Source organism: Rhinolophus ferrumequinum, chromosome 6 (assembly GCF_004115265.2).
Source record: "Rhinolophus ferrumequinum isolate MPI-CBG mRhiFer1 chromosome 6, mRhiFer1_v1.p, whole genome shotgun sequence".
NCBI classification, from domain to species: Eukaryota; Metazoa; Chordata; class Mammalia; order Chiroptera; family Rhinolophidae; genus Rhinolophus; species Rhinolophus ferrumequinum.
In genome coordinates, this window is record NC_046289.1 from 46602567 (window position 1) to 46626805 (window position 24239).

General features: G+C 38.0%; 1 protein-coding gene across 1 annotated transcript in view; it reads left to right on the top strand.

The window, feature by feature from the left end:
- Positions 1 to 6882: 6882 nt before the first annotated feature.
- Positions 6883 to 24239, top strand: part of HERC1 (HECT and RLD domain containing E3 ubiquitin protein ligase family member 1) — a 171383-nt gene continuing 154026 nt past the window's right edge. The window contains 1 exon segment of the mRNA XM_033108207.1: positions 6883 to 7040. The gene's annotated coding sequence lies outside the window, so the exon portion shown is untranslated.

Consider the following 24239-nt stretch of genomic DNA (forward strand, 5'->3'; position numbering starts at 1 on the left):
GTGGGGGGAGTAAAAGATATTAATATACATAAAGAGCACAGCACAGAACTCAAGCGCATTGGTTTTCCTCAGTGAATGTTAGTTCCTGTCCTTGGTTGAATAATCCCTGTTTGACAGCGTTAGGTCAGAGTCAAAAAACTTCAAATCGCTCTTTAGATCAGCTTTACAGAGAGAACTTTTTAGGAATGTTCTATCCTTTTAAAGAGAAATAAGGAAATACCTAGCCCAATCTCATTCAATTGACATTCCATAGTCACATTTCTCAATGTCCTACTTCATTTTGTAGTATTTCTCTTCCTGGCCTATTTTGGCCCCTATTAAGTCAGATCCTAACTAACCCCCTCTATGTCAGAAACAAGGAATCATAGAGTACTTCCCTTCCATTTGTTTGTGTTTTCTCAAAGTAGCTTCTGGTATCTGAAGCAATCAGGAAATGAGGGGAGTTTCCTTTTCTGGGCAACAGATAATTAAAAATAATGATGTATTGAGTGCTGGCTGTGTGCCAAGCAAAAGGGCTCTGCCGCTTACATGGTTTCTTTAATCTTCACAGTGACCCTCTGAGTGGGGATTATCGTCTCAGCTTTAGAGCCCTACAGGGAGTTTTTGAGGACTACGCGAAATAATGTTTGAAAAGTGCTGAGAACATCTAGATTTAATAGCTATCAGCTCTCATTATTATTATTATTTTTCAGTGAGGAAATCGAGACTCAGTTTGGTTAAGATACCTCTCTAAAGTCACCCACTTAGAAAGCTAAAGAAAGATCCCAGGTCTTGGTCTTAAACAAGAGAGAGATCCACTGTTTTACAATATCTTGATTGAAATGATAACAAATCAGTGTGAACAATGGCAAACTTTTCAGCCCCATTTTAGCCTGATTGTTCAGTGAATGTTCGCTATAAGTTTGGGCCACCTCCCCCTGCCCCTGCCCGTTGGCTGGGATGCTCCTTGTACAGCTGCCAACTTCAATCCTTGTGACTCCCACAGCACAGCCTCCCAAGGCTAACTGATTTTGCAGACCTATCTCCCACTTTTTCTAATACTGTTAGCAAGTGCTATGGTGCACATCTGTGGTGTGTCCTGCCCTTCCCCTAGGCCCCCTGGGATTGCTCTAGGGGTGGGCACTAATCCAAGCCTGGCCAATCAGCACTTTTAACCGCCAGGAATTTTCAAACTTGAATCAAGATGCTAGTCCCTTTTTAGTGGTGGAAATAATAGGACATAAAGCTTGGGGGTGTCATATTTCCTGACATATGAAGAAAACCAGTCTTGAGAGAAACCGAAGCCAGTGCAGCAAGGGAAGCAAAGAAGCAAGAGAGTTTGGTGGTGCTAAAGTTTCTGGTTCCAGAAGTTCTTGAAGCCCCAGTTCATCTTGCTTCCTCCCCGCCCAGTATGATAGTTCAAACTTCTTTTGGCTTTCTTGGGCTAATTCTTCTTTACTTTTGCCCAAGCAAGTTTAGGTTGGATGTCTATCACCAGTAACCAAGAGTCCTAGACAACTTAAGTATCACATAGCCACACCTAAATTGGACTGCCTGATCCTGAGCACACTTTCACTTATGCTGTTCTTTGTTCCTAAAATGTTCCTTATTCCCCGACATATCCAAAACTCAGCATTCAATCTTAGAGACTCATTTCTCATTAACGATCCCTGATCCTGCTAGAATTTAACTACCCCTCTTCTAAGCTCCCCAGTCCTTTAAAAGGGTGAAAGTTCTCTTATTGTACTCAGAACTTCCTAAACTTGTGCTATACTTCTTTATATATACATCCTCCCTACTATTTTCTTTTCAGAACAAACATTTGCCTGGTTCATCTTGTTCCCACTGTGCTATCAGTGTCTGGCATGGATAGCACTATATAATGTTATTTCCCTTCTTCCCCTTCCCCTCATGATAGGCACACTTTTTTCCCGTCGCTTCATTTTCTTTCCCCGACATCAACATGCCATTCCCTGCTGCTGAGTGGGAAAATATTCATCTGGGTCTGCCCCAGGCAGTTGTGTTTTGATGAAACAACACTAACAAACTGTTGTGAAAATAATTTATCTAAAAATGGTTATTTCATTGCAGGCTTAAGTAACTAGTGAGGGAAGTTGTTAATACTATTTAGAAGGTGGATTGTCCTGGTGTGTGTGATATTTCACTTAGAACATGGATTTCAAGTGGGAACTAGAAAAGGTTTGTATTCAGCAAGAAGGGACTCCATTTCCAAAAGAACTACCTGCCAATCTTGTATTCCCATTTTTAGTATCCCTGCTTCCCTTCAAACATTTGGCAGATCAATTATACGTTAGCAAGAAAAGAGGCAAAATGTGTGTTCTCATATGTAGATACACTTAACAAAAATTCTAGGCATCTTTTGTGGCTTGGGGGTTGGTGTTTTGCGACTACATTATTATCAGAATACATAACTTTTTATATTTAGCTTTCAGCTCCCCTCTCAAATTTTACCACCTGGATGAAATTCTCTCTGTCCAGCAATCTCTTCTGTTTTCTGAGTTCTGGGAATATTTATTTTTCTGCACCTTCTTTTAGCTTGTATCATACTGCTTTTTATCAATGATTTTTTTTTTCTTTTTGCATAAGTCTCTCTCTTCCAGAATAATGTTAATTGATCCTTGGGTTTGGTCAATTTCAAATTTTACCTGTATACAGACAAAACTGTAATGGTTACACTCTTTTTAAAGATGGTGTGTTCCAGAGGACCCATTAAAATACCTATCATACATCTATAAATATCAAGTTACAATACACACCTTGCCCTTCCTTTGTATCTTCTCTGGAAAAGCAGTAGGGTAAACAAGTTTCAGAAGTTGGGCACCTAACTTTGCAATTTTGCTCATTCAACCAAGGAAAAATATAGGCGGATAGAATCCACATTGTTAGTTATTTAGCTATCTTTTCATGGATCTTTAACTCCAATTTTAATTTTCAGGACCCTAGAGGGCATGGACCTACTTTGTACAGCTTATAGTTCTAGCATGATGTTTTATAGATAGTAGGCATCAATAAATGTGAGAAATGATTGAATAATATATACACTCTCTTGGAGTTTCTTTGTAGAAAACATGATTAAGAATAAAGTGCTAATAGCTATTTCAAAGTGTTTTTGTAAAAAAGTGGAGTATAAATAAACACATAAATAAAAATAAAGCATTGTTAGCACATTTTGGAAATGACTTTTGGCCTCTGATCTGCAATATTCCCTGGGTCAGTAAGACTGGCTGAAGAGAACTATTGGGGACCAGTTTGTGAGATGGAATGCATTCTCTGTTTCTGGTGTTCAAACACAAGCTCTAAGAACAAAATGTGTGTAATTAAGATACCACTGATTTTTCCCTCCATTAATTCCATCTTTCTTCAAAGCTCATGGGTGTATATAATGACTCCACATCAAAGACTCTTTTCTAATAGTTCAGGAGATGTGAGTTTTATTCGAATAGCAGAATTCACAATCCACAACAGAGAAATTTGTTGAAGTTATTTTGGAGTTGATTTATGAATCACTCTTAATGAAATGGGCTGGATCCTCATTATGTGTGTTCTTCTTCTAAACTTCCTTCAAGAAGTGTTTCTGTTCTTTGTTCTTCCTCACTGAGCTGCAGCCTTACCCCCAATCCCTCATCACTGGCACTCTCTCTTGGTGTTGTAATTATTTATTTTTTTCCCTATCTCCTCCCATTAGACCATAAGCTCCTTGAGGGCAGGTGTTAAAACTTGCTCAATTTAGTATATATTCAGTCCCTTGCAAAAGTGCCTGGTTTACAAAGGCATTCAACAGAGATCTGTTGAATGAATGGATGCTAATGCCTTACATTTATACAGTGGCTTTAGACTTATGAAGTACTTTCCTATGTTATTTGACTCCCCTGATACTCGAGGCAGGCACGAAACCCATGATCACCCCTATTTACAGATGTGAGAAGAGGTTCAGAAAGGCTGTATAACCTGAGGGCAAATAGGCTGCCATTTCAGGAGACGCCAGGACTCTTGACTGTGGATTCCTGCTCTGGAGCCTTTTTCTGAACATAGGAGCTATTTGTTTCCTGAGCCAAGCGCCAAAGGCAAAAAAACTTATTCCCTGAATCCTTTTAACCTTCTCCTCTGCTCTGCCTTTACTCCTCTGTTGGATCCTTTCACTTCTGACTTAGCCCTACTTTTTATTTAGGAGACACACATTTCCTATATGCAGATGAAAGATGAAAAATATATATTCTTCTGTTGATTCTACAGTTCCTTGGCCTGGGATCTCCTGGTTGAGGTGTGGGATTTGTGGAATACGTGGCTGAGATAAGGGTGAGGTGTATGTGTGGGGAAAGATGGAGCTGACTGCTGTGGCCAGACTGCTGCTCAGAGGACTGTCAGGGCCTATGATGCTGAGGCCCTGGCCTTGCGTTTCCTCTCTCTCCTCCTCTCATCTCCAACATTTTTCTCTAGGGGAAATCTAAATAAAATGAATGGGTAGAGTTGGGAAAATGATGGAGACGATAAGCCTCCAGCACATGTAGATTTAAGTATTAAAGAGTGTTTAGGGAAGGAGTGGTGTGGCAAGGTGAGGGTGGAAATTAGTGAGGGCTTACTTGCTGACATTAACTGTATGTGATACTTGTATGAAATTGGACTTAATTGGATTCAATTCTCCTTTCCACACAGCCCTGAGGGTGGAAGCTAAGGAGAGGGCAAAGGAGGGAATCTCTCATTTGGCCTTTAAAATAAGCAGAGTCCTTTTCTTGAAAGAGAAAAGGCAAAGGCAGTACAGGTTTACAAATCAAAGAAAAATGGAATGTCATGGGATGCTTGTGAGTGGCACAGATGCCTACATCATTAGCACGTTAAAATGAGAATGACAAGGGAGTTTGTTGGCCTTGTCCCAGCTTCACACATAATTGCCAGGTCATAAAGCACTGGCAATAATGACACCTCTCCATGTACAGGTCTGAGAATTAGGTTCGCAAACTCATCCTAGAAAAAGTGCTACATAACTCATTGCTGAATATCATCACTACGGTCACCTTCGAAGTACTCCCCTTGGGAAGCTGTGCACCGAAGGGTGGCGTCTAGTCCACCCTTCAAAGCAATTTTGGAACTCTTCTCCTGGAATGGCTATCAGAGCTGTCGTTGTATTACCCTTGATGTCCTGAATGTCATCAAAATGTCTTCCTTTCAATACTTCCTTTATCTTCGGGTAAAGAAAGAAGTCATTGGGGGCCAGATCAGATGAGTAGGGAGGGTGTTCCAATACAGTTATTTGTTCACTGGCTAAACATTCCCTCATAGACAAGTGCCGTGTGAGCTGGTGCATTGTCGCGATGCAAGAGCCATGAGTTGTTGGCCAAAAGTTCAGGTCATCTAATTCTTTCACGCAGCCTTTTCAGCACTTCCAAATAGTAAACTTGCTTAGCTGTTTGTCCAGTTGGTACAAATGCATAATGAATAATCCCTCTGACATCAAAAAAGGTTAGCAACATCGTTGCAACAGGTTCGTGAACTTAATTGTTACACCTTGTACACCCACTCCCTCACATCTAGTTATCAGAAAGATACATGTTTTATACGCAGAAACTTAAAAGTTACACACATAATAAGGCCTACCATTTAATGAGTAATTAACATGTCAGAAGTTTTACATTTATTTTACTCCTCACAGGAACCCCATGATGATAAGAACTAACATTATTAAGTGGACAGATAAGGAACAGAAATTCAAAGAGGTCAAGCAACTTGCTCAAGGTTATACACATGGTAAACGGGATTCCAGGATTTTCACCTATGTTTGACAGTGAAACAAGTTATTTGACAGTGAGTTGAATAACTCTTGGGCTAAATCACCTCACATATGTCCAATTTAACCTCTTCTGCCTCTACAATAATTTTTTTACATGAATGACACATACATGGCTTGTATGTTGTGTATTCCTCTCATGTCCCCAATTAGGTGGTGAACTTCTTGAGGGCGGAGACGGGCTCTATATTCTTAGTCAGTTACGCATAATTGGTGCCCAGTAGAATGTTTCAAGGAAGGACACTGGGAAGGTGGGTAGAAATGAGAAATGCAGGAGCCTAGGAGTAAGAACAGGTACTGAAGGAAGATGGGGACAGGAGTATTTATTCAACAATTTAATGAGTACCTGGACTGGTGTTAGGTGCTGGGGATACAGTGATGACCAAGCCAGTTAGGGTCCCTCATGGGACATCATTGTAGACGTCGGGGTTACGATCAAGGATGTAAGTCACCCAAAGGACAATTTACCTCCGTATTCCTCAGCACTAAAGAAAACCGAGGAGTCACAAGCACCAGCATCTGCAGGATTCTGGCAGTCCTGCAGCGCAAAGATGTGAATATGAGATATTAGTAGGTCAAGTGAACCGCTTTCACGCGATTGAACTTGACCCGCCATAGGTCTACCGCCAGGTGTTCACCAGAGATGTAGAGCGCAGGGTGCGCGTCGGAGATAAAGGGGTGTGGCCGACCCCGTCCGGCCGTCAGCTTTTAAACGCGTTGCTACGCCCAGCAGCAGCAGCAGCAGCAGCACGCCGGGTGGTTGGGGTGTTCCCCGCTCACCACGAGGAAAACGGGGCGTGCTGGCTGGCCCCCTACTCCTCACCATCCTTTGTGAAAGGCCCCCAATTGTGCCTTATAAGCGGAGTTCGGTCCCCGCAGGGTCCGGACTGCGCGACAGCTGAAAGGTGAGGGCTGCGCGGCAGTAGGGTATCCAAAGAACCTAGGTTTGCCTCTCGCATTAAATTCCCTTCCTTCGCCCCTTCCTCCCGCAACCTAGTCCCGGCGCTCCTCCCCCAGCTCCTCTCACCTCCCGCGCTGGGCCTGGTGGGCGGGGCGAAGATTCCGGACAGCGCGAGAGTTCAGCCCAAATCCCGCGAGACTCGCTTGCCGCCGCTGCCGCCGCCTCTTACGTCTTTCCCTTTGACAAGTCGCCGCTGCTGCAGCAAAAATAAAGGACGCGGCAGCCGCAGCTGCTGCCGAGCGGGGCTCGGGTCGCAGGAGCCGCACCCAACTCCCGCCAGCTCCGGAGCCGCGTATGGTAACGTCTCCTCTTCTGCTTTCCTGACCGCCTGTGCGTGCGCCCCGCCGGCCGGACAAAGCCAACTGGGGCCGTTCCGGGGTTGCCGGGGTCCCGGGTGGGGGGCCGGCGAAGGCCTGAGGGAGTCCTCCCGGTGTTGTGGGGCGCCTTGACCCCAGGGGCCGCCCGCCGCCCGGGCGCATACAGAGCCACGTTAGAAGCCTAGCCGCCGGCCCGAGAGGGCGGAGGGACCCGCCCCTCCGGCGTCTTGCTGTACCTGACCCTCAGCCCTCGGAGGTCGCATCTCTGATCACGTCCCCCACCCCTTTATCCGCTAACGAGCGCCCCTCCCCCGACCGATGCTTGGGCCTGGGGGCGGCGGCCCGACTCGGTATCTGAGAACTGCAACCCTCGTGTCCCCCGTCGCTGGCCACCTATGGATGGCTGGAGGTTGTCTTTCTGTAGGGCTGTCTTTCTCCTTTTCTCTGCATTTGGGTGGGGGCAACTCATCCCCTGGTAAATCATTTTACAAATCTCCCGCTTCGATAAAATAATTTATAGCCTCTGCTACCATGAGGGGAGACGAGATGCATTGTTTAGTCTTTGGGGTGAGAGGAGGATGATAATGACAGGAGCTGTCCCAGGGAACATGGTGAAACCATTTCTGTGATGGGCGACAGGTTCATGGGAGACACGAGGACAGGAGCTGGTACCACCTCTCCCAGGAGGTTATGTAAAAGACATGCCTTCCATCCTAGAGAGCTGTGAAACTCAGGGGCAGAATTTGTCTTAATTTAAAAATAATGTCTGTAATACTGAAGAAAATACGGATAATTGGAATGATAGGAGTACCAAGTCTGAACAAACTAACCCATCCTTGTTATTCCATTTCCAGAGATAGCATTTCATGGTTAACATTTTGGTGTATTTCCTAATAGACACTTAATTTTTTCAAATAGTACTTGCCTCGTCTTTGATTGGGACTTCCCCATTCTATATATGTTCCAAAAAGGATCTGTTTTGAGTCACTTCTTTGGCCTGCTTGGTTAAAACTGGTTATTTGTTCATTATCACTGGCTGTACTCTGTCATCACTATATCTCTTTCCTTGGGCCCTCTTCCAAAATGATTGTTAGCTAAATGGTTTTAAAAATCAAACATTAAAAATTTATCAACTTGGATCTGGTATGTATATGTTTTTACAATTCTGCCTCGGGTGGATGCTGAAAAGGAGCAGTGTTTTTGGAAAGCAAATAAACTATGATTATCCATAGTGAGAAGAAACCTGTTTACCTCAAGGTTTTATAAAATTGATTTCCATTGGTTATTTTTAGCCCCAAATCGTTATGTGACATTATTTGTTTCGTAGTGCTTTTTTGATTGGAATGGGATGGGTTTGTTCCTTTGATTATATAGGTTTCTATAGTGTGTGTTTATACAAGCAAAATTGAGTGCCTTAGGTGCCTATGTGCACATATCTGTGTGTATGTATATCTTGGAAGTGAGTTAAAATGTATGGTTATGTGAGAAAAGAAAGCATTAGGTAGGGCAAAGAATAGTCTTGAAATATTTTCCCCAAATCATATGACAGGATTATATGGCAGAATGAGACATCTAGGGAGGTTGGAAATCTGGAGGCTTTTAAAAAGAGGATAGATTGTCATCTGTCTGGGGTTGTCATTGGAATGGATTAAATAGCCTATTAAGGCCTCTTGTAATTCTAAACTTTTATGAATTTTGCTTTCCCTAAGGTTCTTATCACGTTTCTTAAATTTCTAGTCATGCTGTTTGCATGTGACACCCATTCATTTGCTGGGCATGTACTTATTTCACTCCCAATATAGGCATCTTGGTGGTGCATGGAGAAGAAAGGAAATGTAAATGTCTCCTGAAATCCTATTTGATTAGAGAAATTTCGAAGACTGTTGCTGATTGGCTGGATTGGTCAGTAGGTGATGCACATAATAAATACCAATACAATTCGAAGTTCTCAAGCAGTTTTCCTCCCAAAAGACAAAATTACTCCTTAATATTTGAAATTAAAAAAGAATTGGATACATTGAACAGCTGATGTTTTAAAACTCTGATTTTTGGAACTTTAAATAATGATGACTTTGTGGTTTGTGGTGTGGAGAGAGACATTTGTGCTAGGATGAAAGCAAATTGACTTGTGAAACAAAAATTGAATTTTATAGTTGGACAACTATATAATAATAACAATCTTGCCATGATCTATTGTAGAGAATTTTTTAATGTAAATAAACTTGGGTTAAACAGACACATGAAATGTAGATTATCATGATGTTGAAAAAATAATTGGTCACATCATTTCAAAAGAAGTTTACAAAGCCAGTAAAGTCACAACAACTAGCAAATGTTTTTGACTAAAAAATTTACAAGGCAACATAAAGTAGATAATTTACTTTAGATGATTACTTTAGATGCCAGATCTGATTTTTATAATTTTGGTTTGTTCTGCTGTCACTTACTGGGTCCTCTAAATTAATGGGAATATTAAATTCCAGATGAGATCCCTGAGCAAGGAAATATGTTTATATATTAACCTGCCCATGCATGTAAGTGATAGCACGTGCCTACGCACTTATTTCTATATCTTTTTCTAAATATCAAAAACCATGCGTTCATATTGATATCTTCTATTCCAGGCCATCATCACAAGGTTCATTCCAACTTTTCCTCTATTATTTGTAATTTTTTTTTCTGAAGTGAGAATCCTGGCTCTCATTATCTATAGTATATTAACTTATTTATTTACTTTTAGAGTGCACATCAAGTAGTTATGATTGCTAACCCATACCCATATGAGAAACATATTTGCTAATTAGGATGCAGTATTTGTGTACAGGTTTTGTTTTTTTTTTTTGTCTTTAGCCTTATAGTATCTGACTCAAAATACTGTTTTTCAAAATTAGTTAGGTTATTTTCTTCCCTACTCTTTTTATTGTGCTTATGTTATTTATCTGTAATGCAATTAGGTTATTTTCTTTCTTTTTAAAGTTCAATTTATTGGGGTGACAATGGTTAGTAAAATTACATAGGTTTCAAGTGTACAATTCTATAATATCACATTGTGGGTTCACCACCCAGAGTCAGTTCTTCCATCCCCATATATTTGACCCCCTTTACCCTCTTCTACTTCACCCTCCCCCTTATCCTGTGGTAGCCACTAAACTTTATTTGTCTATTTATGAATTTTTGTTTATTTGTCTGTTCCTTTGTTGCTTTCAGTTTTATATCCCACATATGAGTGAAGTCCTATAGTTCTCAGCTTTTTCTGTCTGACTTATTTCGCTTAGCATAATAATCTCAAGATCCATCCATGTTGTTGCAAATGGCAGTATTTCAATTAGGTTCTTTTCTTATTTTATTTTTTTTTTTTTCATTTTGGGCTCTCCCCAATCCTGGTTGACTTTTCTTTTCTTTCTTTCTTTTTCTCTGTATATAAAACATTAGTATGACTAAACATTATTATATAAAAAGATATACTTAGAGAATCTCTTCAGTTTTGGGTTTATCCTTCCATTTTTTACACAAATGAACAGATTGTGTGTTTTCTTATATTTCTTTTTTCTTTATATAATTTTTTAAATTGAGATACAATTCATGTACCATAAAATTTACCCTTTTGAAGTATACAATATATGTAGTGGTTTTTAGTATGTTCCAAGGTTGTACAACTATCACCACTATCTAATTCAAGAACATTTTGATCACTTCAAAAAGAAACCCTGTATCTATTAGCATAATTTCCCATTTTCCCTTCCCCAGCCCCTGGTAACCACTTATCTACTTTCTGTTTGTATGAATTTGTCTATTATGGACATTTCATGTAAATGGAATCATATAACGTGTATACTTTTGTGCCTGGCTTTCTTCACTTGGCATAATTTTTTCAAGGTTCATGTAGCATGTATCAGTGCTTCATTCATTTTTATGGCTGACCGATATTCCATTGCATGAATAGACCAACCACATTTTGTTCATTCATGTATCAATTTATGGACATTTGGTTTTCCATTTTTGACTATTATGAATGTACAGCTGTGTACATTCATGTACAAGTTTTTGTGTGGACATATACCTTCAGTTTCCTTGTGTATATACCTAGGAGTGGAATTGCTGGGTCATATGGTAACTCTATGTTTAACTTTTTGAGAAACTGCCAAACTGTTTTCCTACTCTCTGTTTTTATATGAAGAGTGGCATGTTATAGATGCTCTTTTGAACTTTACTTTTTTCACTTAACAATATATCTTGTAAGTCACTCCAAATCAGTTCATTTATTTGAAGAGCTATTCTTTTGATATTCTTCATTGTTTTTTTAACAGCTGTGTACTACTCCACTGTGTGGATGTATCCTAGTTTATGCAACCATTCCTCAGTGGATGAGCATTTAGGTTGTTTCCTATGCTTTATAATTATAAAAAAAAATGATGCAATAAATGACCTGTGCATATGTGTTTTTGTATTGTATCTCCATGTACATGTTTTCCTACAAGTGGGATTGCTGAGTCAGAAGTTAAGTACATACGTAGTTTTGTCAGGTATTAGCAAGCTTTTCTACAGAAGTGTTGTACTAATTTGCATTCCCACCAGCAATGTGTGAGAGCACCTATTTTTCCCACAGCCTCGACAACAGAATGTGTTGCTGTTCTTTTTCTTTTTATTTTATTTCATTTTATTTTGCTTGAGATGACTGATTTTAAAAAATACTCTGTAGGTTATTTAGTGACCCAAGTGACCCAAGCCAGTTGTGGAAGGGCACTTAGTGCCTGCAGTTGTCAGGTTCTTATAGCTTGAAAATGAAATACATAGTCCACTAATATTGCAGTGATACATGTAGGTTATTATGTGCAGGTGAAATCGATTGGAATGCAATTTCTGGTCTGGTCAGGATTGTTCATTTGAAACTCTTGCATTTAATGGAGGTGCAGAATTGATTCATAATACCCGTGCTTTGAATACTTGTGGAGTTTAACAAAGGATAACTGAAATGGTAAGGAGAATACTTTTTCCTTTAAAGTATGTCTGATATAGTAGCTGTTTGCTCACATTGTATGCTAGTTATTTTGAACAGTACACAGTACATATTGACACCATGGTATAGTAGGGTTTTTTTTTGACGAGCAATGGCCATATCTGGAACCCTTTATATTTCCATAAGAAAGAAGTCCAATCTTAAGGAAGATGAAATTGAGAGTTTAAAGTAGTGGATAATTAGGATAATCCTATCAGATTTTAGTGGTGCCAAGAAACTCAGATAACGTGAAAAACATCCCCATTTTACAAGGTAACAAGTTCTGCCCAGCGTGTCTAGAAATTTAGGTTCTTTCCCAGAAAGGGCACTGTTCAAGTGTGTGGAACACATGAAAAAACAAAGATTTGAGCACTGGAGGAGCTGATGTTCTTGTGGGTTTTTGATGAACTGATGTCCTCAGGAAAACATGCTGAGTGCTGGTAGTGAATGGAATCGATCGAGGTCTGTTGTAGTCTTCAAGGAATCTGTGGTGCTATAAAACCCCCAATAATACCTGATTTTACTGGTTACAGAGAGAAGGCCATGGAAAGTCACAGGATGGTAATTTAAGTTGTTCACCAATCTCCTTTTTTTTTTTTTTTAAGGAGGGCGCAGCTCACTGTTGCCCATGCAGGGATCAAACCAGCGACCTGGTGTTACTAGCACCATGTTCTAACCAACTGAGCTAACCGGCTCTCATTGTAAGTGTTTCCTAGTAGTAGTAGTAGTAGTAATGGAATAATAATAATAATAAAATAATAGTATAGTACAGTTTTTTTCTCAACTGGGGTTCCATGAGAGAACTAGACTGTAATGTTCTAGGATATTTGAACATTCGTTGTATGTAGAGAATTAACTTCTCTCCAGTGCGTCTTGAATGGTGGTAGTTATGTACCATCCTTGGGAGAATTGAGAAAATATTCACTCCAGTATTCAAGTACTGTGGTTCTGATGATGAACCCCAGCTGAGAAAAGTCATGGTCATTGTAGTCAGTTAGATTTTTTCCCCCCTAATTCTACCATGTATTAGCAGAATGGAGTTGGACGAGTCTTAATCTCTTAGCCTTAGTTTCCCGCTCTATAACATGAGAATAATAATTATAGTTGCTACCTCATAGGGCTGGTGTGAGGATTAAACAAAAAAGTCTTTCCAGCCTACATTTATTCATTTCTGTGGCTTTAAAAACTATATGCTGATCAACTCCCACATTTATATCTTCAGCCCAGACCCCTTCCCTGAGGTTCAATGCCATAGTTTATCTGCTTATTCCACATCTCATTTGGCTGTCTAATAGGCATCTCAAGTTAAATTTGCACAATACAGAGGTGTGATTCCTATCCTCCTATTTCCTATGAAACTACTCTTAGTAAATGGCAGGACCAGTCACTCAGGCCAAAAGCCTAGGTGTCATCTGTGATTCTTCTCTTTTCGGTATGTCCTATAATGAGCCCATCAGCAAATCCTCTTGGCTCTATTTCTTGAATATATTTCTAATCTGATCACATATCATCATACCTACTTTATTACTCTGGTCTAAACCATCTGCTCCTCTGCTTAGATAATTACAATAGTTTCTTAACTGGTTTCCATACTTTCTCACTTGACCTCCTAAAGTCTCTTCTGCACTTCATGGCTAGGATGATCTTTTTAACTGTCAATCAGATAGGCTACTCCTCTGTATAGTACTTTATACAAGTAACATAGCCAGATTCCTGGCCAGGGCCTATAAGGTCCTAGATGATGTAGTTAGTGCCTATCTTCTCTGTTCACGCTACTTCTGCTACACTGAACTTCCCTGTATTCTTTGATCATGCCAGGTGCATTCCCAGGGCTTAATATTTGTTCTTGCTCTGCTTGGAGTGCTCTTGCCTTCGGTTTTCGCGCTGCTTGCTCCCTCGCATCCTTCAGGTGTCTCCTTAAAGAGGGGCTGTCAGAGTCTACCTCTTTAGAGAGATCTTCAGTGATGACACTACAGAAAATAATGGCCAGACCCCCAACCCCCTCGCTCTTGCTTTATTTTTCACAGCACTTACTGACTTATTTGTCTACTTGTGTATTCTTTGTCTTCCTCACTAGAATGTAAACTCCATGCGAGTAGGAACCTTATATGTCTTGTTTATTCCAGTGCTAGAAAAGACCCTGGCACGAAGTAAGTCAGGAATGCAGCTCTAGGAAGTTGTTTGTGGAGTAAAATTGTCTCTAACTTAGATTAAGTGATTCTGCCTTTTAAAGGTTTTAGGCCAAAGGAAAACTATTAAGTCAGTTAAACAACTGTGAATTTTGTACATTGGGTACTCACATATGAACTGTTAAGTTTTAGAATTTAAAATGTTTTCAAGAGCATATAATTGTGCATAGGATGTGCTAAGTAATGTGTAAAAAATCAGCTCTTGTGCTTGTTGCAGAGGACCACTCTAGTTGTCCTCTCCTTATAGTGGTAGTGATGTGAGTGTAATAGGAATATTTCATCTTGCTCTGGCAAGCTGTTTTTCCTCATTCTAAACTCTTGATTTAAAATCTATGTTGATTGTGATTTGGGGGGGATATATTGTTTTCCAAGCTTTTTAAAAAACTTAACAGTATTTATAAGAGTCCTGTTAAATTTTGCCATGTTTTAAGACCTTTTCTGTTAGTCATTGTGCCATAAAACTGTTTGGTCATGGACAATTTTATGTGATAACAACTCAAGTAAGCAGCTTTGCTATCTGATCGTATTAGAAATACGGGATAACCTAATCTAGAACTAGGGAGATTATATTATCTGTGTGTTAATATAATTTAAAAGCATGTGTGAGCCAGTATCTTTTATATAAGGTTATCTTTGACCTTACTGGAAACCAAGTATCCAGTCATATACCGTATAATGAAATTTTCTCAATAGTATGGCCATAGTTTCTGCTTTCTCAAAGTTGCTCCTTCTTCTGAAAGGAAGGTATTATGTAGAATGATGGAGAGATTGATGTAATTTCGTGAAGGTGGTGTGGTCGGAGTACATCTGTACATATAAAGGAATAATACTGGGTAATACTGAGCATTTACTGTGCACCAGGCACTATTTTAAGCAGTTTCATCTGTTATTTACACTATGTTTAAATCTGGTTGAACTCTTATTTAAATTACGCTTAACCCATTTATTTTGCAGATAATGAAATTGAAGCACTGAGAGGTTAAGTAAGTTGCCCAGGATCACATAGCTAGTAAGTGGTGGAGCCTTGATTAGAATTCAGAAACAGAGGGGTGTTGGTGGAAACTGTGGGAGGCAGAGCATGGAAATGGCCAGCCTCAGCTGGATGGTTTTGGCTGATCTAAAATCCCAGGCAAGTAATGTATCGACAGGATCATTCTACACACGAGTAGATAGATATTAAGGAACTCATGGTGACAATTAGAATTTTAGGTGTGCCACAGGTTGCTTTGACTTCCTAAAGAATGTTCCTTGTTCTGTTCTACCAAAGAGGGGAAATAGATGTTAGAACAGTAATTGGTATAAGCATTGGCCTTTGCTATAGAAAGGTGAATATTAGTGAATCTTTATACCCTGAGATACGAAATTTTTCTTGGTAGACCTTGAAACCCAGTGACATTAAGAAGCAAGTTTAGTCTACCACCTGTCTAAAGTACAAACAAGTTGTGAAATAATAATGATTTGCATTTGTATATACAGAGGGTGCCAAAAAAATGTGTACACATTTTAAGAAAGGAAAGAACTGTATTAAAATTGTAATACTCAATATATACCCATAACAAAAGATGAATACAAGTCACGTGTATACATTTTTTGGCACGCCCGGTAGATTTTTATTTTACAAAGTACATTGGTAAACATTTCTCAGTTGATCTTCATAACACCTCTGTGAGATAGGCTGCCATTTGACAAGCTTCCACAGAGGAGAGAGGTTGCTGTCTGAGGAACCAGCCCTTAAAAATCGCTACGTAGTTGCTAGATCCTCTTTTTTTTTTTTTAATTTTATTTTTTAAATTTATTGGGGTGACAATTGTTAGTAAAATTACATAGATTTCAGGTGTGCAATTCTGTATCACATCATCCATAAATCACACTGTGTGTTCACCACCCAGAGTCAGCTCCCCTTCCATCACCATACATTTGATCCCCCTCACCCTCATCCCCCACCCCCCAACCCCCTTACGCTCTGGTAACCACCAAATTACGTTCCCCAGATTAATTTTCAAACCCGTGGCCATCCTGTGGTCACCGACTGCCCTCCAATCCCCTCACCCTCCCCTCCTGCCCATCTAGCAACCCTCAGTTTTTCCTCTTTGTCTCCAAAACTGTTTCTGATTAGTTCATTCACTTATTCTTTTCTTTAGATTCCGCAAATAAGTGAGATCATATGGTACTTATCTTTCTCTGTCTGACTTATTTCACTTAACATAATGTTCTCTTTAATGAAGGTTCTGTTCATAAGGAAGTTGCTGTTCCTTTGTGAAAAAGTGCCAGAGGGTGAGGAGTGGTGGACTTTTGCTTTGTACTGTGTTATGGGCTGGATCTCTTAAATAAGTGATTGGAAAGTTGTTTAATCTGGAAGCAGGAGATCCGTGGCAAGCTGAATGGACAAAGACGGCCCGTTGCAGTTGGCATGTTCTTAATGTTTGTTAAACCAAAAGCTTAGGCATTTTTAAGAAATGTAATTTAGGTTAAAACTATAATTCTAATATCAACACTGTTGTAATTTTTTAAACCAATATTTTAATTAAAACCTTCTACCAGTTAGGCTAAGGTAATATTGGTATTTTGGTAGTATCGTAGATTAGCATAGAGGTGGGGCGCTTTATTTTTTTGAGATCAAAAAGAAAGTTTGGTAGCTTCTGAAAAGGCTGATGTATGATGTAACATAGCAGTCTGAAATGTTGATAAAAGTTTACTATGTTCCCTGTTTCCTTTGTTCATTTTGAAAATAGCTTGAACTGCTTTGGATAATTTAAATTGGTCTGAGATATTAAGAGGGACTTTTCAAAATTCTTAAAGATACCCTGTATAAAAGAATAAAGTCAGATGTAAATTCATAGAATCATTTCACTTTAAAGTGATTGATGATTGACAAAATGTGACTTCGTTTTGCAAAACTCTAAGGAATTGCTGAATATTTTGTATTCATAGCATCTTTCAGTTCTGTGTAATTTTCTTTTTCTGTGGCGCTCTCTTGTAACTGCCTCCTTATCACCACCCTCTCCCTGTTGGTCTGCCATCTGTTGGTTTGGCTCTTTATTTCAGAGAAGGAAGGCAGGAAAGGGTTTTTATACACAAGATAAAACCCGGCCTGCTTGGAGCTTAGTGAGCTGGAGTGCTTATGCAATAAGTCTGCTGATGATAAATTCCAGAAGTACCATTAGGCCCATAGGACTAGAAAGATGGCGATGACTCTGCAATATCGTCTGCAAGTTTTTTTCTGTGACTCTTGCTTTATTTAATAAAGAAAAATTTAAAAATAAATCATAAACACTTTTTTTCATGGAAAACCATAAATTGGTTGGATATTAAAGGCTTGTAAAAAGGAATAATTATATAGAAGAGTTTAGCATGTTGAGTGTTAGTGAAATTCATATCAAATGATTTTGTATAGTACTTTATAAATATAATTTAATCCTGGTAAACTTACATTCACTCATTCCTGATTGTGCATTAATCTGTTATGGGAGTATGTAGAGACTGTTAGCAGTCCTAGGCAGATAATTCAATTTTCCAGACACTGTTTTTTCAATCTGTTACAAAATATTTTAAACATATGTTAATATAAAAGTAGACAGAATAGTATAAAGAACTCCCATTTACCTACCATTGAGTTTCAGGAATTATTATAGGCGGTCTTGTTTCCTCTATGTCTATTCACCACCCCACCCCCAATCCCTGGACTTTTTAGAACCAAATCTCAGGCATACTTATTCACTTTGTAAATTTCTATTTCTTCAATATGGATCTCTAAAATATAATCTTTCTTTCTCTTTACAAAATAAGCATAATACCATTATTATACCAAAAAAATTATAGCAAGTTCTTAATATCAACAAATATGTAATCAGGTTTCATATTTTTCTGATTATTTTATATATATATAAATACATATAGTTTGTTTGCTTGAAGTGGTATCCAAATAAGGTCCATATTTTATAATTGTTTGACATGTTTATTAAATCACTGTTAATCTTTGGACTTTCCCTCTTTTTTTCCCCCTCAAAATTTTTTGTTAAACCAGGTTGTTTGCCCTGAGAAGTTTCCCTGTTTTGCTGACTGCATCTCTGTAGTGTCATTTAACATGTTCTGTCTCCTGAATTTCCTGTAAGTTGATAGATTTGTGAGATTTTTTTGATTTTTAATTTATTTTTTTTAGTAAGAATACTTCTTAGGAATGGTTTTGTGTTTCCTTGAGGTACATAAGGTCTTGTTATCTCTCTTTGTGATGTTAACAGCTATTGATGATCATTGCTTAGATTAATTAATTCATCAGATTGCAAAATAGTGGAATTCTACTGTTCCTTACTCAGGTATTATGTAGTGTTCTTTTGGATAGTTCTTCAACAATGTAAATTGTATATTTAAGTCATTGAATTTATGTTAGAACTGGTTCTGGGATGATTTGACAAGATTCTGTGGTGGAATTCCTTAAAGGGAAGAGTACAAGTCTTTATTATTGAAAACACAGAGAAAACTTGGGAATACTGAATCACTAGATTTTGTTTTAAAGGATGTTTGGCTAGCAAGTAGATTAACGTCCATTGTGAGATAGCAGCTTGTGACCTAGCGTGTGTACCTGGTCATTGGTGTTTGGTTTTTTTAGAGGTCAGTGTTCATATTCAGAAATTTCAAAAGTAATTTGTGCAGGGCAGCAGTTATTAGTTTCTTGAGCCAGATTTCTCAGCATGAATTTGAGAACAGGCCTGTGTATGAATTACATTTTTAAAAGTTTTTGGGTTTACATAACATTTTGTTTTAAAGTTTGTCAAAGAACTGAAGCAGCATTTCCCAATGTAGCTCCTTGACAAAAGACTACCGGGGTCAAATAAACTTGGTAAACAATGTGCACTTTATTCTCTCTTGGAATGTATTAATAATAATGCGTATTAACATGTAGAAGACAGTAAAAAAAAAAAAAAACCTTTGTAACACTAACTCAGCCTTTTCCAAATTTATTTGATCACTGAAACTTTTTTCTCCCTCATAACATCTTGAACTAGTGGAACAAATTTTCTAGAGGAAACAAGTTTTGAGAAATATTGAATTAGCAGTTTTGAACACAGAATAACTAGAAAAATGTCCGATGACAAAGAGTGTGTATGACTTTAGTACAGTCATGTGGAGAAATTTTTGATAGGTAAATAATAATAAGACATTTTTCAATGAGAAAAAAGCAAGAGGGAAATGCTGATTGGTTGTTTCATCTTAGCCTGTAAGCATTATACTTTTTACGGAAGTGGAGTTAGGAAAGGACTTTATCATATATAACATTTACCACATGCCAGGCACTGTTTTCAGTCCTTTGTATATAATGTGTGATTTGTTCAATCTTTACAACAACTTTATGCAGTGGGCGCACTATTGTTATCTCAGTTTTACAGAGGAGGAAATTGAGGCACAGAGAGATTAAGTAAATTGTGCAAGGTGATATTGCAGAGTTGGTGACATTGCAGAGTTGGTGACATAGCAGAGCCAGAATCTGAATTTCGGCAGCCTGGCTCCAGAGTCCATTTGCATAGCCACTATTCTACAGTCGAAGATTTGGAGATGGAGATCACGAAATAAAAATGAGATTCAAGGGGGATTTAAAGTCTTTTTGGAGGGAGAAGACATCTTTTCTTTAACTTACAGGTAGTCAGGGGGCCATAAGAGAAGAATGTGGAGAGCGAGCTGTGTCCTAGTGAAGATAGAAAACATGGACGCCTGGGCATGTTATTCATAAAAAAGGTATAACTCCCAAAAAGATAGATTAGATGCAGGTAGGAGGCTGAATTAAGAGGATACTGTTAATACAAGGATTTCAGACTTAGAAGTGAATTGGAGCTCCCTTCTTAAAACTCCCTCATTTTATATATGGGATCCGAGGTTACATAGTTTGTTCATGTGCTTGCAGTAATAGTCGTAGCTCACATTAGTCTATTACATGAAAGCACTTTCCCAAGGATTCTCGTTTGATCCTCTAAACAACTTTGAAAGGTATGGTAGGTTCCATATTTTCTACAGCAAAGGTGGTTCTTGAATTCAGATTTCTGCATCTTAAAAGCTAAAGTTTTCTACACTATATCACATTGCCTCAGTTCTTGATGAATAACATAAAGAGGATTAGTGCGTGTTTTTGAAATGAGATGAGGATTTGGATCAGAAAGAAAAGCTGCATATTAACAAATGGAAATAATTTCCCCCTAAGTGTCCAAATAATATATGCTATTGTAAAAAACAATATTTTAGACAGTATAGGGAGATGTAAAGAAAAAAGTGAAAACTGTCCCCTGTGCAGAGTAACCGCAAAGAATTTTTTCAAAATTCTACAAATACTGTTTTACAACCTGAAATACTATATTCTTAAAAGAGAATATCCATAAACATTGGTGTTTTGCTTCTATCATAGTAAAAAGGTACATGCAGGGACAACAGGCATAAAATGGTAATATCCCGGGCAAACTGAGATGTATAGTCAAGCCCTTCTCCAGCACCCCTCACCCCGAATCGCTGACCTGTTAGTAAAGGGGAGGTGAATAGATAAAAATCTGTCTGGGTTAGGTTAATTTAAGGAGGCAATGAGTAATGTAAAGCTTATTTTTATTGTTTTTATGTGGAATTTGGGATTGACTATTGATTGTTTTGTAGTTTGATAGGAAAAAACTTTCACACTATACTGGATTAAAAGATAAATAACTCAGACCTCTTAAAGTAAACATTGAGAACAATAAAATATTCTTTTAGAGTACTCTGTGTGGGCACTTTTGGTGTGTTGTGTGTGTGAAACTGGTCTCAGTACTGTTGGAGCGGTGGTAGGGAAAGAGCCTGTTGTGTTGGGTTGTGTAATAGATTTTTGTACTTGAAATCAGTTCTTAGCATATCTTGCTTTCTGTTTTATTACTGCATCTAGTAATTTGCTTTGTTAATCGCTCTCTGCCCAAGCAGATTTTTTGGATGGTCTTATTTTAAAAACGTTTTTCTTTTTGAGGGTTGGGTTATATTTTATTTACATCTCTCAATATTTCCTTGTTGGTTCTAAGTTGATGGTAACGTTTAGCTATGCTAGTTCTTTTGCCATTCCATATAAACATAAAATAAGCTTGTCTAAACCTACAGAAATCTTGTTCGGATTTTGATAGGTATTGCATTAAATCTATAGATCAATTTGGGGGAGAACTGACATTTTATATTTAGTCTTCCAAGCTAGGAACATGGCATGTCTCTCCATTTGTTTAGGTCTCCTTTGATTTCTTTCATGCAATTTTCAGCATACGGCACCTGGGTATTTCATTAAAAAGTGTTTAAAAAACTATTTATCAAAGCATAATATATATATTCATAGAAGTGTACATACAGTAAATATATAATTTGATTAATTCTGCAAGGATGGATTTATTTTCAAATTCTGCTATTTTCTGTCAACCTGAGAGATTTTCAGGAGGGAGTTAGGGTAGGGTTCAAGATGAGGGAATGAGAAGCTTCTCATTTTTTCCCTGAGTCAGTTTGTCAGTAGTGGTCATATTGTGTCTTCATTGTTTTGTTTAACAATGAATTCTCAAGAAAATAGACATATTCAGAAATAGTTAAGCTCATTTCCAAATCAGCTGACCATTTAACTTTCCCTGCTATAATTTACCTCCAGTCATGTTACAATACAGATTTACCTAGATGTTCTCTGATATATAGGAATTCATACTATTATAAAACAGTGCAGATGTGGGTGAAAGAGTTAAGAGATGAATAGTTCTGCCTTCTCATTTTTGTTGAACCCAGCTGTTCCCTGCCCTTTAGTTTCTGTGTAGTTTGTACAAAGCACAAGCTTAAGTAAAACTTGTCATCTTGCTGTCTGGCCTTCATCTTCCTTCTAAGGAAGGGTAGGCAACTTACCGTGTTTATAGGAGCAATATTTTCTGCTTGCTCCTTTTTGAATAAGGCTTATAAATCAACTCTGAGTTTACAGAGATGGTATCACTGTATTTAAAGGAAAACAATTGTGTTACAGGGAAATCGAAAGTGAGATTTGCTTAACACGGAAACTCTGGGAATAAATGAGTTTATTACATATGCTCCATCAGGAAGGACATGGTTAATAATGGAAAAAGCATTCTTATCATTTAACTCCCATGTATACTTTTATTGTAAAAGATAATCTGTTTTATATTTCCTCTTTTATATCACTGGGGCCCAGCTGTGCCTGATTCACCTGTTTCTGCCCTCTTCTCCAAATTTTTATTTTGAAAATTTCTCAAATCTATAGAAAAGTTGAAGAATAGTACCATAAATACCCATATACTTTTCGCCTAGTTTCACAAATTGTAACATTTTGTTGCATTTGCTTTTTTTGTTTTCTCTAAACTCACACACAATTTTGCTTTAAGTGAGAGTAAGTTGTAGTCACCGAGATACTCACCCCTCTGCCCATATTTCTGGTGTGCGTCTCCTAAAAATAAGGACATTGTCCAACATAATCACAGTTACCTTTATCACGCCTAGGGAAACTAACATGGATTTATTATCATCTAATATGCAGTGCCTGTATTTAAATTTTTCTAGTTGTCTCCGACATATCTTTTATACCTATTTTATTCGTTTTTCTTTTCTGACCCAGGATCCAATCACATTCACATATTGCTTTTGGTTTTTACATCTCTTTTAATCTATAACAATGCCTTGTCTTTTTTTTTCTAATGGCATTAACTTTATTGAAGAATCTAGGGCATTTGTCTTAATGTCCTACAATCTGAATTTGCCAATTGTTTTCTTTCAGATTATATATTCGAGCTAAACATTTATTGCATGAACACTGTATAGATGGTGTGTACTTTTTGCATCACTTTAGAGGCATCACTTAATGCCATTTTTTCCATTATAGGTGATGCTAAGTTTAATCATTTAAGGAGGCGACCACTACCAGATCACTTCACTGTAAAGGCACTTTTTCCATGTGTAACTAGTAAGTAATCTAGGGGTGGTATGTTGAAATTGTGTGAAAACCCTCTCTTCCACAACCTTTTCCCAGTGGTTTTAGCATCCATGGGAAGATTATCCTTGCCTGGCTAATTCTTTCCTTTTTTTAATTAATAAAAAAATACATATATATATTCTTAAGCTCTATACCTACATGGTACAAAGGGGGTTACAGCAAGATGTGTATCTCTCTTTTGTTCTCCATGTCCACTTTCCTAGTTTTTCCCAGCTTCAACTGTTACCAGTTTCTAGAATGTCTTTTCAGAGATTCTAAACCCCTTCGGTTGTGCATTCATACCTATTCTCTCTTTTCCCTTTTTACACAAATGGTGGCATACTGCAGACTGTTCTATATCTTATTGTTGTGTATGTGTTGGAAAATACAGATAACGTATTTAACATTTCAAGCCGTTGTAAAGTGTATAATTCAGTGCCATTAAATGCATTCACAGTGTCGTGTAACCATCATTACTTTACTGTCTACATCCGAAACTTTTCATCATCCCCAACAAAAACTTTGTATTCATTAAACAAGAATTCCTTCTTCCCCTCTCCTTTCAGCTTCTGGTAACCTCCATTTTATTTCTCTATGAATTTGACTATCCTTGGTACCTCATATAAGGGGAATCATACAATATACCTGGCTTTGTCCCTCTATACCTGGCTTATTTCAGTAAGCATAATTCTTTCAAGGTCCATCCATGTTGTAGCATGTATCAAAATTTCATTTCTTATTATGGCTGAGTAGTACTCCATTGTATGTATATACTGCATTTTGTTTATTCATTCATCTGTTTATGGACACGGGTTTTTTTATGCCTTTGTGAATAATGCTGCTATGAACATTGGTGTACAAATAACTGTTCGATTCCCTGCTTTCAATTCTTTTGGATATATACCTACGAGTGGAATTGCGTAGCCTACATCTTAATGTATTTTTAACTTAATATATCATGATTTCCATTCCAATTCAATATATTCCAGGGAATTATAGATCTTCCTCATTCATTTTAATGATTGCCTTGAATCTGAATGTATGTGTATA